Source organism: Poecile atricapillus, chromosome W, assembly GCF_030490865.1.
Source record: "Poecile atricapillus isolate bPoeAtr1 chromosome W, bPoeAtr1.hap1, whole genome shotgun sequence".
Classification (NCBI taxonomy): Eukaryota; Metazoa; Chordata; class Aves; order Passeriformes; family Paridae; genus Poecile; species Poecile atricapillus.
In genome coordinates this window covers 59,156,360-59,169,780 of record NC_081288.1, presented here as the reverse complement: position 1 = coordinate 59,169,780, position 13,421 = coordinate 59,156,360, and positions in this window count along the sequence as shown.

Sequence of the window (13,421 nt, the reverse complement as noted above, 5' to 3'; positions counted from 1 at the left end):
GGAAGACAAGCTGGCACCATTAAATCTAAGACTAGAGGAACATTGTGAGAGTGAGAAAATATCCAAGAAACAGCAAGAAAATATAAATATTATTAAAAAAGAACAATTTTAAATACATCATCATGGATAATTCTCTGTACTAGTTACATAATTTTGACTATCAGTGTTTAAATTAATTTAACTGGACTAATAAAAACTTCTTGCTGTATTTTATTTACACTGTTTAAATATTAACTGTATTAACAATAAATTCTTGGCTCTGCACACAGTCTGTGTTCCCCTGTGCTCGTAACAAGAATTTGAGAGTGACAGTAACCATCTGCAAAGTGTTGACCATATGGCAGATATGGCAAGTGACCTCCTTGTAATACTATTGGGAATCCTCCCGACAGCAAGATTTTGAAACAGCACAAGGTCCCTACAGGTAGTCCATCCCTACCAGCTTTTGTGTGCTGATACCTGAGACAAAAAAATGACTAATGAGAAAGCTTCTGCAACTCTCCAGATTGTTTTCCTACACTGTGCTGAAACTCTGACAGGTATATTGTTGAAAGTAGCATGAAAGTATGCAATGTGCTGTTGTGAAGGGTGGCATTGAGTGGAGAAAAGTAGATTTGTATTGGAAGACACTTTCAAGCTGGAGAAACAGTTACCTGTATTGTCTGTTGGGTAGGTATGGGTGTATATAGATGGTCAGCTTCCCTATCAATAAAACATAAGTTCTTTCCTGGACAGAGCTTGGGAATACACATTCCCAAGGTATAATAAAGAGACTAGAGCACTGGAACAAAGCAGTGAAATAACTTCATAATACAGATGTGGTCTGTGATTCATAAAATGCTGACAGTTACTCAAACACAAGCTAATGCTATATCAAAATTTGCAGCAAGAGAAACTTAAAATTTTCAGAAATTCTGAATTACTAATTTTTCAATCTAAATGAATTATTCTAAAAAAGCCACTATGACAAGTTTCTTTGATTAGAATGGAATATCTATGAGATTAAAAAATAACAAACCAAAACAGCCAAACACCCTTCCTGATCAACTAAGCTCCATGCTTCTTTTGCTGTTAATGAATAAGAAGGCTTGAAACACTGAAATGTGACATTGTTATCCTACTTGGAAACTGCTAGGAAAATTATCACTGGATTTCACTTAGCTCTTCTTCTGCCCTCTGTAGATTCATTTAAGAAACACCTATATTTCACCTCTCAATAGCACATCGTCTGCAGGGCCTGACAACTAATAACTTGCAGGATGCTTCAACATCTGTGAGTCCTTGCCTCACAGATGTTCTTTTAGCTACATGAAAGAAATCCCTTGTCACCTCTCTCCATGCAATTCCAATTCTCAACTAATTATGGGTTTGTGTATTGTGATGATCACTCCCATGTGTCACTAAAGGAATTATGAATAAAAATTTTATGCAAATGAAACTCTGCTTGTGTCTCTCCACCAGGAGATGGAAGTAGAGAGCATTTTTTTCCATTTGGATGCACATACTTTATGGGCTCTCAGTACAAAAGAAGTATGCATATGTGACTGTTCTCTATGTTCATACAAGATTTGCAATAAAGACCTTCTTCATCTAGAATACTAACTTAAAAATATCTCTTTTTTCAACTAATTCAGTATTATAGCTGAAGAAGGGACTCATTCCTGTGAATTTAAACATCCTGACAAGAGATTGCTGTTTTTCTTAGTTATTTTCTCAAATTCCTAGGGGTATAAAGTCTTAATATTTCACACTACCTTTATTTTCTTGAAAAAACAGATATTGGACTCATACTTGAATTAACAGAGGAATTTCTGAGTTGAGAAAAGAGAAGAGACTCCTTTTTCCCATGCCTACTTCTCTGTTAGTTGTTGAAACCCTTATTAAATGCTTAACTGAGAATATTTCAATTAATTAATTTCATTTTAACATGAGAAAATAGTGAGATAAAATTCACCCAGATAGATTAATTAAATAGTAAGGGGAAAATTTTTGAATTTTATTTGCTTCATCACCCCCTCTTGAAAACACACATCACTGTAACACACTTTACTAAAAATATGTGACTCCTTAATTCATGAAACTCCTGTCTCCATTTCTTAAGGTCTGAATTTTTCCACTTGCAAATGTAGTGCCACACCCTCTAGAGACCTTCACAGAAAAAATACAGAACCATGGAAATAAAGCAAAAATCTTATATAAATATAGTATATAGTTGCCAGTAAAGACAGCTTGGATATTCAATCAGAAAGATCATAGAGAAACACAAACCTGACCAGACTAAATTAAACATTGTCAGAAGCATGAGCTGGTAAGAGTAGATGGAATACAGAAATGTTTATTTCCATAGTAGTATCTGATTAAGGACATTGTAAAATGGAATACTGAGGCAAAGAGGGAAGCCAAAGACAAAATATACAGAGATAAAAACTAACAGCCCCTATGGAGGCAAAGACAAGAAACTGACCTGGTCAGCTGTAACATTAATGAATGGGCCATCACCAAGGAGCTGGCAAAGGGGACTTTGCAAGCCTGAGAGACTGTTTGAGGGGACCAGTGGGACTGTGTGATGAAAGAAGCAAATCAGGGAGCTGTGGGCAGCTAAGGTCCAGCAGTTGGAAGATATCGGGATGTAGGGAAAGACAGAATCACCCCCTCCTCAATAGTTTATGTTAATGACCCCCATAATTAGCCAACAGCACCTAGCTGTGATGAAAGCAGATGGCAGTGACACTGTGAACCTAGGTTATAAAGTGTCAAATTCTTCACCAATAAACACCATTTTGCAGTCCACCACATTGGTGTTAGCGTGCTGATGGACCGAGTGACCTGGGATTGGTCACCGTGCCATCCCTGAACCAGGTCACCACTCCTTTGAAGGCGACAGGGAGCTAAGATGGAAACACAGAAAAAGCTACGAGAGTCCTGTGGTGTCTAAAATGGAATTGGTCAGTACAGTTGTGTGAGTCCTGTGTCTGATCACCACAGTCTATCCTACCTTCTTGCAGCTTCTTCTTAAACTTCTGCATAATGTCATTCTCTATCCTTTGTGTGTGTGTGTGTGTGTGCTGCAAGGACAAAGAGCTGGGTCCTTGTGAGAGCTCTGTGTGTGAGCCAAAGCTGGTGCCGGTCACTGGAGTTGGATGGATGGTGTGGGTGCCCCTGGCCTGTGATCAGCTATTGTGGAGATAGAACTGGTTTGGCATCAACTTAAGACTGTGGTATGATAGCAAGCCTGTTTGTATAAGGTTATGCTTCCAGAATGTTCTTTGTTCTCTCCCCTGATTGGTTGTTGTTTGCTGCATTATTTTTAATACTCTTAATCTCAGTCTGTGATTGGAGCCCTGCCTTCAGATCCACCCTCAGATTTCCTTATATATACTGTTGTACCCACCCCTTTTCCACCTTTTTGCAGTTGACCCTATACTGTGTGTTGGCCTTCTGCTATTTGTTATTTTGCCATTAAAGCAATTTTTCTTTTTGGGTCACCCAAGCGAGCCCATCCCATTTATTCTCCACACCACTCCCGGCTGGCCCGCGTCCAGGATCACAAAGCCGAAATGCGACAAGCTATGAGAGACAGTGGAGTCTCAAAGCCAGCTCCTTTGGAGGAAGTGGAGGTTGTTAACCTCCAGCAATGGGGTAGGAATGGTATGTATCCCAAAAATCAGATAATGGGGTCACTGGTGTGACTTGGGTCTCAGCACCGGCAGCAGTAGCAGGTCCTCAGGACACCGCCTGTGTGCTGGGTGTTGGCTGCTGGAGCTCCAAGCATTTTAGCTTACCCAGTCCTGGAGTCATGGAGTCAATGCCCATAGTCATTTGCTAGAAAACCTCAAGCTGAACAAGCAGGCAAGCAGGAGAGCCTCAGGCTTGGCAACAGGTACCAGGTGGGCAGAGGATTCAGATGATCCATGATCTTGAGGTGCCTGTGGGATGAGTGCACAAGTGCAGTGTGTGTGCAGCCAGCAGCAAGGGGGGCAGTAGGTGAGTAGAACCATAAGGGAGCTGGGATGAAGGCAGGGGTGCCAGACAGAGGGACTGTGTAAGTACTCAGGGGAGCCACAGGTGTGCCTGTGCATCCAGAATGTTTTATGTGTAAGCCTGTCTCAGTGAAATCCAGCCTCTGCCAGCCCAAGAGCAGAGGGTTTGGGGTGTCTGTGCTTTTATTTTTGTGGGTCCTGTGTGCAGGCATTGTTGAAGGCAATGCCTTGTCTGTGACAGCCCGTGTGTCTGGCCATGCCATTGTCCTGCACACGTGTGTGTGTGTCTGGGATATGAACTGAAATTCTCTTTGGGTTCTGCCTGCAAGCAGGGAAGTGGCAGCTGTTCCTCAGCCTGGGCAAAACCCTGGGTCCCTGAGGAAATGGGCTCCAGTGGCTGCCAGGAGAGTCCTGAAATGGTTCTGTTGGAGTCAGCCGTGTGCCTAACAGCCTTTAACATAAAGTATTAGAGCTACTATAGATTGATTTTATGATATTCTTCTTTGTTTATAGATATCTGAATAAGAAAAATACACCTGAGACATGTTAGCAAACTCTTGAATCTCATCTCTTGTTGTTTCCAGAGGAATTTAAGTCATCGTAATGCTTTCATAATCTGTATGAGACCTGAATATAGCATTAACTTCACCAATTTATTTGCATGGATTTTTCTATGACCATAAACTTCAAAAGACATTTAGGAAAATATAAAATGGTCTCAGTTCTACTAGCCATGCATAAAGTGGCACCATGAATCAAGATTAGCTGGAGGACTGTTCTCAGGAATCCTCTTATGTATATACAATTTCTTTGGGAGATAAGGGCAAATTATTTTAGATACAATAATTTATTTAATAAATATGTATCTTTTTAATTTTATATACAAAAAATGTGACACAGATAACCACTTTAAATATTACTCATGAAAACTAATTTTGAAGTATGTCTGCTAATTGTGACTTTATCATTTACTGCTGCTGCTGTCCAAGTCATTACTAAAATCATCTGGTATGAGTTTAATTTTCTTAAAATCTGCTAATATGCTATTCATAAGACATTCACAAATACCTTTTTGTATTATCATATTGGGCAAAAGAAAAAAAGTACTTGTGAGAATCTAAATAATCACCTTTTTCAAGTCATACATGAAAATAACTCCACTGTAAAATTGCTTTAAAATACTTGCACTGATACTCACTAAAGTTAATTTTCCAGAATCTTTCCTACAAATTACCACCAGAGCATGGAAATATTTTGGAATACAGAAACTAGAAGAATTATGAATCCTCACAATACAAAGTGATCTGCTTCCTGCCATTTCCTAGAAAAGCAGGCAGAATTTTTACTGTGACAACTTCCCAATGAGTCATACAGCATTTGGGTAGCTGATACAGTCACCTAAATTTCACTCAGTCGTTTAAAAACTGTTTGTTATACCCAGCAGAGAAAAACTGGTTTCATGTGGACTTGTCTTGCATAATGATTTTAAGATTTACTGTCACATTTTTCACCCATGCTTTGTTACATTATCATCACAATGGACAACTACAGATGTTTTTTAGAAAGGTTTTTTTTTAAAAAAAGGGTTTTTTAGAAAGAAGTTTATAGCAGCTGTTATTTGAATACAAAAATTGAAATTAATACAAACCATATATGTGAAATTATTTACAAATTTTTAAAAGGCACATTTCATTAATTTCTGATGTTTTCTCAAGTCAGTCCTGAGAGGACTGAGTATTACTCCTCCTGTTTATCAGATAGAGAGATACATAATTCTTCAATACAGTCATTCTTAGGTTTTGCTATCATTCCACTCTGAGAGTAAAATGCAGGATGGTTCCTACAATATCGGTTTTCCAGCGCAGGATCAGTACCAAATAACAAAGGGTGAAATGGAGCAGTGCTGCTGGCCACAAAAATGTCACATTAAGTTGTGAGGAGAGCGAAGGTAAAACTACCTCTAACAACCTTTCTAAAACAGCAGTTCTAATCCTAGGTGGTAGCTGGATCAAAGTGACTTTTACACTCTGTCCTCTGATTCTTCCTTGAAAACACCTTTTCTTGAAGGTACAGAAGTGAAGCTATAACAAAGAACAGGAGAGAGGAGGCTTAAGAAAAATCTTTGGCAATAGGAAGCTGTAGATGTGTAATCTCCTTGATATTTTAAGACGGTCTTCACTCAATACCTGTGAACAAGAATAAGAAAAGACTTTAATTTATAGCTCAACATAGTCAGTGATGTCAATATTGCTTTTGATCAATACCAGATCCTATCAAATCATATTGTGAATAGTAAGCCTTTCCTCTATGAACACAGATAAACTCGATGCTGTTGCAAAGAGTTTTAATTAGGTTTTTTTTCTTAGTAGGTACTCAGTACAAAACTTTATAAATACAAAAAAAAAGTGGAATATTATTATGCTAGTAAATTGCTTAGTGTTGGAGCTCTTTCTTCCCAATGATAAAATGAGTAAACTTCTATTTTCTGACTACAAATTCACTTTTTATATGTCATATAAAAATTCAAAGCTACTTTTCTGATTACATACCTATCTATTTAGATGAATTTTTTTATCCTAACTTTTTTCCTGGATTATTTCTTTGAGCTAAGAATTGCTCAAATTACATCTACAACTTTTCCTAGATGTTTTCAAATTTGGTTGAATTTTTTTTTAAATATGAAGTTAATGTAAAAAGTAACATTTTTTATATTTGTCAAATTTAATGTAATTTGCATCTAATATTCTCTAGTTTTTTGTGATCCATTGAGTCTGAAAGAAGACAGTATTCTACTACCAGAAATTTCACTTTTTGTCATTCTTGTAGCACTGTAGAATTTCTATCTGGTAGACCATCACCTCTTCTGTCCCTGCGTTCTAAAGTATAAATCAAATCAAGCAAACAAAATCAACCAAAAGGCAGGTGCAATAGAGAAACTGTATCTCTAGGACTTACTGTACCATACATCCATTTTACTCCAAATTTGGTGTTTTTTTAAACAGTGCTAGTAAAGCAGGAGTATTTGGAAATGGACCCTGGCAGGAAAGGGCAAAACCTGCTCTCTGATGATTGTACATCTTCTATCTAGTGAGTGAGGTATTGCTCTTCCACTGAACCCCTTCATGAGCTCAGGAGTGATGTAGCACTCCCTTTCTCTGAAAGGGAGAATAATTACACCTCTTACAGCAGATCTATTCTATGCTTATGCAATTTAAAGTGTTCTTAGTAGTTTGACTGATTTTTATAATGCAACAAGTGGATTTTTTTCTGTTTAGGTGAAATTTCCCTACAGGAATTACACATAGATTGATTCTAGTACTCATAGTTAAGGAGTTCTTTACGGTTGGTGATAAATTTCATGAAAACATACATTAAAATATAAATATTAACATTATGTATTTGTAGGCTGACAAGATTTTTTTGCCACTGAGTATGAACTTGGGGTTAGACTGATATTTTAGAAATATTTCATCTTATAATTCAACCAACTCCACCTCATAATGACAATGCTTTTCTTCATCCCAGCTCTAAAAGCTGTTTTACCATCTTTTTTCTTTATTGTTCTCCTAGCATAAGATTAATCATAAAGTGTGACTACTCATTTATTTTGAAAATAGCTGTAATTTTACTGATTTGACAGGTGCAGGAAACATAATGTCTGTATTTTCTGATAAAACCTTTGCATGTTTTGGATTTCCTTGTAGGTCTGATGTTTCTGCTGTTTTTTTAGATAATGCTTGCAGTGGCTGGAAGATCAAAAGTGTGTTCTTCATTTGTAAATACAGTTATGAATTTTAATGAGCTGTTAGCCTAACTACCTAAAGTAATGCATAAGAGACAATGTTGATACTTGTTCTGTGTAAATCCCAGACGCAATATATTCATTCATTAGTCCGTGAGTTTATGCCAAAAAATTATGAACATTTTGGTTATCTCATACTTGTTTGCTCAGCTATAAACCTTTTTAAGGTTTTACTTTAAGAAGGACTTTTTCCCTCAAATACAGGTTTTTTTTTTAAATAGTTCTAACTAAGATTGTTCTTGCAACTGTAGCAATAACAATAATGGGAACTAATAAAAGTCGCAAGCAAAATTTCTCTATAAATCACAGCCTGCCTTGATCATTTTTGGAAGATATAATTTCGTACTAGGTTTGGCTGGGATAGAGTCAAATTACTTCATAGCACCCATAGTATTCTGTGCTTTGAATTCCTGACTAAAACACTGTGGGTGACAACTCAGTGATTTTTGATTATTACTAAGCAGTACCTGCACAGTTTCAAGTTTTTCTTTCTCCCTTCCTTCATCTTCATTTCCTCTGTCCAATGCCCCAGAGAGAAGGCTGAGGATAGGCAGGGGGCTGGGAGCATCCTAGCCAGGACAGAGGTTCCAAATTGACCGATGGGATATCCCATATCATATGATGCTGTGCTTAGGAATAAATGCTCAGGAAAAGAAAGGGATATGTTACTGATCATGGCATTTGTCTTCCCAAGCAGCTGTAATATGTGGCCCTGCTTTCCATGTTGCAGATAGACATCTGTCTGCTCATGTGATGTAGTGAGTGAATTCCTTTTGCAAACTAGTTCCATTTTTTTCCCTTTAGCTTTCATATACAGCATTTTCTTTTTCTGTTAAACTATCATTAAGTCAATCCATTAGTCTTCTAAACTATCATTAAGTCAATCCATTAGTCTTCTCATCTTTTTTATTTTCTCTCTGTCCTGTGGAGAAGGGAGTGAGAAAAAGGCTGGATGGATGTTGCCTGAGGTCATCACACTACAAATTTGAAAAATAATATTTTGTACTCTACAGCTTTTTAAGAAGTTTTTATTCTCTCTGTCACATTGCAGTGTACGGCTGTTAAAGTTATTGCATTTCACCTGTGAACTGATAGATTTCCATATAGACAACTTAATCTTACCTTTGCTTCCCATCAAATTTAAAGTGCATGTCACTTGATCCAGGACTGAGAAAAAATATGAACAGTTGAAAACTACTGTTTGAAATTTGACTCTGTGTTTTGCAATGCAGTTAATAGAATGTTCCCCTAAATTATATTGTTCCCCTAAATAAAAAAAAAGTAAAAAAAAAAAAAAATCAACAAACAAAACCATTAAAAAGAACCAAAAACATACAAAAGGAGCTTTTTGCTTTTTTTATTTTGTTTTTTTTTTTTTTATTTGTGTCTTTAAGCACAGGTGTTCCCTAGCTAAGACAAAGTTTTAGATAAATTGAACAAGATAAAGCTGTACTTCTAGAGAGAATTTAAATGCAGCAGAAAAGTCTGTTCATCTCAGGTAGCATCAGCCTAATGTGAGTGAAGTATGGCTAGAATGAGTCATTCTTGTAATGGGATTTTTCTCACACCTTTATAGGGTGAATTCTTCATTCACAGTGCACACCTAGATTCTGACATCACAACATCATAATATAGTGCTATATCATACTAGTTATAAATCACATGTGTTTTTCAGGACTCTGGTTGGTTACAAAGATTTGAGCTCTTTCAGATTCATCTAAAGTAGATTCCAGGTTGGTCAGAAATATCAAGACCATCTTTTGGTCTTCAATCCCAAATATTACTTCTGTGGTAAGAAAGAAAACCATGTGCTTTAAGTGTCCTAGGCTCACAGTGTTTATTCTCCAGCAGGACTGGAGAATAAAGGTGAAGCATAGATCTGAATAAATAGCTAAAAGCAATGTCTTGTGACTTTTGTTCATGCATTGACTGTAAAGTACGATTTCCATAAGACTGAATTAATGATTTTCTTTTAGTAACATCTTGTTTCAATATCTATATCCTGAACATAGCTTCAGCCTACTGAATATTTGTGAAAAAGCTATACTGTTCAAGAAGATCAATCTAATGGTCATAAAAAGTTTATTGGAAACAGAAGACTATGTTCAGAATATTAAAGAATAAATATTCAGCTCCTTAATATTTCCTAATCACTGAAATAAGATTTTTTGGAGTATGAGCTTTTTGTCTACTGTAAATATGGTAAAAGATATAAAAAAGAGAAATAGATATATGCTTTAGATGAAAATTGGTGAGAACTTTCAATAATGAATCAGAAAGAACAGTTATGAAGATGCATTACTTTTGCCAACAAAATACATGCTGCCAATAGATTAGAACTTCCTCCTTCTCTGTCCCTGCAGCTGCTAGATTCTTGCCCGCAGCTACAGCTTATTAAATTTTTAGGGTCCCTAGACTACTGAGTGTTGTAACTTGTCTATATTTAATGCTTTCAGCATGTCATAACTGCATAATGTGACATACCCATTGAAACATTTTTCTGTCTTCTAACAATTTACAAATTTCACCAAAGCAATGTTAATTTTAGAAAATAATGAGCAATAAGCATTTTTATGAACTGGTTGATCTAAACATGTTTTGGAGCTACCAGACCCATGAATTACAGTGAAAGGTGACAAAATAAATATTGTCCCATATATAAATTCTCCCTGTTATCCATGCTGACTTTAGTTGTCAAGTACTTTAACTCTGGTATTGGTACATAAACATTATATTATACTACAAAGTTGCTGATGTAGAAGTTCACCAGTCACAACTTTATGTTTCTGTAGTTATAAAAACCACTCTGCCTATCTGACCTATCTAGCCTTCAGTTACCTCTGACATGATGACAAAGAAAAATTTTAGCAGTAATATAGTATTAAATTCTGAATTCTATCATTCTGAAGTGAATTATATAATGTAGAAATAAATTCTGAATCTTACCAGGGCATCAGAATGTATCAAAAAGAACATGGATATATCCTCAGAACTATGGAAGTAGTAAAAGAAAAAAGAAATAAATACATTATAGAAGTTAGAATATATCACGGAGATTTTATTCTGTAACCAGCTTCCTGTTTTAAACAGGTGCACATACTGCTTTGACATTTTGCATTTTATAATCATTGAACTATTCAGACATATTCACATGCAGAGAAGTAATTGGTGAACATAGGTTCCAAAGGGCTGTAAGGTTTATTTTTTTTTTCTCCTTGAAAACATGGCCCAGCAGGGTTTAGTCTATCAGATTATCAATTGCTTTTTTGTTGTTTTTTTTTTATCTAACACACATAATCTGCTGAAAAATATTAGTTGCTCTATTAATTTCCTTCTTGTAATATATTGTTTAAACCATATACTTTCCTTTCTAGCTTGTCCCTTAATTACACCAGACAATTTCTTTTTAGTTTATTGTTTATCTTTCTCTTCTTCAAATATATGGCATCATGAAAGCATTAACCTAAGGAATGTAAATATTTGCAGGTGTAATATTACTAAGATGACCAGATCAAATAAAACTGATTTCCTTGTTCTTTCTCTACCTAATTCATTACTAGACTTTATTTCTTAGAGCAATGAAAATTGTATAAAGTTGCTATTGTCTGTCTGCAGGAACTACTGTTAGTCAAAAGGCCTAAAACATCATTACTTTTAGTGAAGTATGGTTGTTAAGGAAGATTTAGCCAGTTTCCCATGTTTTGCCTTTGGCAATAAATACAGCACTATATTTTACAGATCTGTAACTTCTCCTCAGCTTTCTACCCAAAAGGTTTGAAGCTATTGTAATACATCCAGGAGAAACACAACTTCAATGACGTTAGTTTTCCTGTGTGGAAAAAGATTCATTACACTTACATCAGAAAAAAAATAAAACACTTGTTAATTTCTTTAAAACCTGCTTTGCAAGGGAAAATGAAATTGTTAAATTCATTTAACCGGGACAAAGTGATTTACTCAAACATTATTTATTTTAATTTGTCCTTCAATCTCATTTAGTACATGTATTGCCTATGGCTGCAATCAGAGCTGCTTAGCATCCCTTGAACCAGATTAAAGATCAAAATCCTTCTTAGTGCCAGCTTATTTCGTAGCAAATACAAATTCTATGCAATCAGCAAGCTTAAAACAAGACTCAGATGTTAGCAAAGCCAGTGGAGATCAAGAAAGAAATGCACAAAACAAGGTGACCCAGAACAGAATATAAAAGACTCTTTTTTATTTTTCAGTTCTGGCTAAAACCATTAAATCATTCTTGTGAACATAAAATATCCCCGAAAGAGACAGTAGCTGGGAAATTTAGACCTACTTCTAGTTTACAATTTCAACCACTGGATCTTTTTTTATCGCTGTTTATACATTACTTCTTTATGCTTTGTATACATATATCAAAAAATTCTCTATCAACTTATCACAAGAAGAAATTGTTCATTTCTTCTTTGTGTTTTTGTACTGAATTGATGTTCAAGACAAACAGGAATGGCTCAGAGTTACAACAGGTTTGGCAGACTAATTAACAGAAAATTTCCTATTCAGCACTATGCTACTACTGGTAACATCATATCATTTTGTTAGGACTTTATAAGATTAGTTAAAAAATTTCTTTCTAGATGACTTCGGGGTTGCCTTGCACATTGCTTGTATTTCAGTGTGTTATTTACTTAATTTTTTATTATTTATGAAAAAAAAATCTCCACCTAAGTGCCACAAGCTTCAAAAATTGTCATAAATGAAGTCTTATCCTGCGATCTATTAAATTAATGGCAAAGAGGATTCAGCCTTTTCCCCCCTTAATTCACAAGTTTTCAATTTCATTTTTCTGCAAAATTGCTAATAATCCTGTCTAGAACTTACTCTTTATTACATTGTTAGGGAAGATGCCACATATTTTCTGAAGAAGAAAGTTACTGAACATACACTTAACTTGTTAGTACTTTATGAGGAACGGGTTTTTGTCATGCAGTTGATGCACACTCAATATAACAAGAGCTTATCTACTAGATGATGTGAATTGACACAATTTGTGTCATCCATCAAGCCAAGGGATGTGTGCCTATCAAATGAAAAAGAATGTGTTTGGCCAGGTGATTAATGCACATCCAGTCATGCAGGTGTGCAAACAGCTTTGGTAACATGACTTACATTCCTGAAGAGTGCCAACACCTGTTGAGAGACAGTGTCTTTTTAAACAGCTCTTAGCACCTCTGAAAACAAAAGGAATTATTTGTCTTGCCTAAAAAATGTATGCATGCATCCTTGTTAATTTGGTTTTTTTTGAAAATGAAATGGAAAAAAAAATATAAATGAGCCAATTCAAGAACAAAATTCAAAGATATCTTTTGCAAATTAACTCTTTCCCAAGAGTTATATGGATAAATTCTTGTTTAGCATAGAATTAATACATTTGAAGCCAAAAGGCTTGATTTCAGTAATCACTGAAAAACAGTGGTAATTTGGCCTTTTATAAACTTCAGCTTAATGTTACACCTTTGTGTGGATCCAGGTACTGATGTTAAGATGTACAGACACAAAAAAAGAGTTTATAAGCTATGGCATAGCAACAAATGAAATCACTGTAATATGTTTTGATTTCTAAACTAATTTCTGTCCTTTTAAAATTTCTGTAGAATGTTTGCATT